This window comes from Chenopodium album, chromosome 2, assembly GCF_948465745.1.
Source record: "Chenopodium album chromosome 2, dcCheAlbu1.1, whole genome shotgun sequence".
Classification (NCBI taxonomy): Eukaryota; Viridiplantae; Streptophyta; class Magnoliopsida; order Caryophyllales; family Amaranthaceae; genus Chenopodium; species Chenopodium album.
Window position 1 is genome coordinate 61,938,724 of NC_137835.1, and position 3,524 is coordinate 61,942,247.

General features: G+C 37.8%; 1 non-coding gene across 1 annotated transcript; it reads right to left on the minus strand.

Annotated features, from left to right (window-relative positions):
- Window positions 1–911: 911 nt before the first annotated feature.
- Window positions 912–1,018, minus strand: LOC145607297 (small nucleolar RNA R71). Its single transcript, XR_014105539.1, has one exon. It is a non-coding gene; the product is annotated as a small nucleolar RNA R71 (small nucleolar RNA).
- Between the last annotated feature and the right edge of the window lie 2,506 nt (window positions 1,019–3,524).

Here is a 3,524-nt window from a genome sequence, read left to right on the forward strand (position 1 = left end):
CTTTCATATATTGTTTTCTTCCCATTCTCAACCTTAGTAGTTTAGTCTTTTACTTAATTATAAATATTGGTTACTTAAATAATTTAGATTATAATAATTAATTAGGAATAAAAAGACTTGTTTCCCTGTGGAGATCGACCCTACTTCCCTATCTACCTTAGTTAGTGATTTAGGTAATTATTTTTTATAAGGGGATACGACTTTACCCTGTCAAAATTTGGCGTCGTTGCCGGGGAAACGATTTTATTTTTATTTCTGATTGTTTTTGTAGTCTAGATTATTTCCCTTTTTGTCTCAGAGAGCGTTAGTTCTCTGAGACAAATCTTATATTTGCTTCTAGTTTTTGTTTTATGCCCAGGTGTTCCAGATCAGGTTACATCCCATTCGATCCTGAGATCGAACGTTCCTTCCATAGACAGAAAAATCTCTACAAGAAAATCCTGGCAGATTCTGGTGATAATAATAATAATCATCGCGACCCTCCAACTGATTCTAGCGATTTAGAGGCATCATCAGACACAGAATCAGAGATGACGGCTCCAAAGAAGCTTAGTGATTATTCACAACCAAAGCTTACGGATTTTCCACATCTCACCCCTACTCCGACTCTTGATGGGGTTCAATTTGAAATTAAACCTCAATTTATAACGATGATAGAGAGGAAGCAATTCAGTGGAGCCAAGGGTGAAGACCCGAATCTTCACATTGCCGACTATTGTCAATATTGCAACACCATCAGGCAAGCCGGGGTCACTTAAGACCAAATCAGGGAGATTCTCTTTCCCTTCTCTTTAACTGGAAAAGCTAAATTGTGGTTTAATGGCTTAAATAGAACTACACTTGGTATAACTGACTGGGAAACTCTTGTTTTGAATTTCTATAACAAGTATTATCCTGCAGAGAGAACAGCAGTACTACGGAGTGCGATTCAGAACTTTGCCCAAGAAGCCGATGAGTCTTTATATGAGGCTTGGGAGAGGTTCAAGGACTTACAAAGAGAATGCCCTCACCATAATTTAGCGCAATGGCAGTTAATCCAAGCCTTTTATAACGGCATTGGAAATTCTTCTAGAATAATTTTAGACTCTGCAGCTAGTGGGAGATTTATGAATCTTAATGTTGATGATGCAGGTCAGGTTATTGAAGATATGGCGATACACAATTCCCAATATGGGAATCCCAGAGGATTTGCTAATAAGGGGAAACATAGTGTCGACTCTGTATCCTTTTTGCAAGCTCAACTGACCTCTATTTGCCAAAAATTAGATAATCTGAGCACTGCTAATGTAGCTAATGTTTCTGCGATTAATAATAATTCTAATGAGGCTTTCTGTGAAAATTGTGGTATTGTAGGTCATTGGGAGCAGGATTGCAGGAGTTCCGTGGAGCAAGTTAATGCCTTCCAAGCTTATAGGCAGAATAACCCATACTCCAACACTTACAATCCTGGGTATCAGAATCATCCATACCTTTCCTACCGGAGCACTAATGTTCAAAATCCACCACCACAAGAACCACAGGCGCCACAGCAACAGCAACAGAAATATTATCATCCCAATGCTAGCCAGAAGAACCAACCACAACAACCCCCCTCATCTTCCGACCCTTCTCTGGCGGAAATTAGAGCAATGTTGGTCAATATGCAAAAGCACATGGAGAGCAGAGATGCGACAATTGATCAAATTCTAGCGCATAATAAAATTGTAGATAATCAAATTGCGCAACTCTCCGCTACTCTACAAGCCCGCCAACAGGGAGCCCTGCCGGCACAGCCGACTAGGCCTACGGATCAAGCATTTGCAATTACTCTACGGAGTGGTTCAAACTATGAAGGGCCCTCTATGCGCAGAGTTGATGAACCTGTTTTATTAAATACTGCTAATCTTGATTCCATTAAACCAAACAATGTAGTTGATAGCCCTGCAGGGCTAAAGGATAATACTATCATATCTAATTCTACATTGCAGGGTAAAACTCCAGAGAAGGTGGCTACACCAGACAAAGATAAGAATGCTCCAAAGCCAATTGACAAGGGAATAAACGCGTCGTCAATTGTCTATCCCTAGATCAAATACAATTTATACAACCTAAACAAACCTAATACGAGTATAAGGCAATCATAGGGGTCGAACCACAGAGAACGGTAAACACCACCAAATGTTATCAACAATTAAGCTAGTCCGGAATAGGGGATAAATAAACTAAAGTCTAAAAATGCTAAAATAAGAAATAAAACATTAAGGGAAATGGTTTAGGTATAGCATTCACTTGAACATAAACAAAGGCATAGAAATTGAATTAATTATGAACTAAACATGCTCGAATATCGAAATTAAGAATCCAATCTAGCCGCCTTCCGGGGTCAATTGGCTTCTCCTAACATAGCCTCTATGTTTCCACATTAGAACCATATACTAGGAGGTACTATTAAATAACAATCGATAGTAATGAACCTTAACTAAGTCAACTTCCGTTTCTTGTTAGCAAAGATTCACCTTTAATCAACCAACAATGTGCACTTGCAAGAAGATTAAAGAATATCAAGCATATAAAGACTTTAATCACAAATAAATCAATTCTAAACCCTAGAACATGCTCAAGGTCCAACTACACCACAACCATCCCCTTAATGGGGAAATTACTCACTAATCATGATAATAACAAGATTAATCAACAAATAATCAAGAATCAACATGATCAACAAGCAATACCAACAACTAAAATAATAATCAAAATAAACAAATAAAAATAGAGGAGAGAGAGTAAGAAATTGCTCATTAATTGAAGATGAAGGTCTACAAAGGATTGAACAAGCTCCTTCTTCAAAATCCAAGTTCATTAATGAAGAAAACCTCACTTTCTCTCTCTACCAAAGAAGACTAATCCTAACCTAACCTAAAACTAATTAGAGAGAAGAATAGATAGTTATTGAATGTTCTAATTACCCCAAAAATTGGGTATTTATACTAAGCTAGCCAAAGTAAGAAAAATAAAAGAAGGAAAAATAAAATAAAGAAAGAAAAGGAAAATAAAAAGAAAAATAAAATAGAAAAGAAATAAAAGAGAAAAGAAAATAAGAAAAGGAAAAGCAAAGGAAATAAAAATAAAAGAAAAATAAGAAAAACAAATCCCCAAAATCCCCCCAAAACATCAGCTACCTCGAGCTTCTTCTTTAAAATCAATTGGCTGCTCTAAACTCCATTGAAACGCACCACCATCACCACCGTTCATCAACCATCATCATCAAATCGAGGCCGTTCGATCCTCATTAAAAGCCATGTGCATAGCTCGTGGAGCGGTTCGGTCGAACCGTGGGTTGGTGCGGCCGAAATACGGGGTTGGTTCGGTCGAACCATGGGTATGTTCGACCACTCCTCTTCGAATAACAAAACCCACAAAGTCTCTGACTCGAAGTTCGATCGAACCACAAATGGTATGCTCGAACTTGATTGATTTTCAATTTGTTCTGATTTTCTTAATTGAGGGGCCGAATTGCTTGTGCGAATTGGTTGCTTAAATGTTGC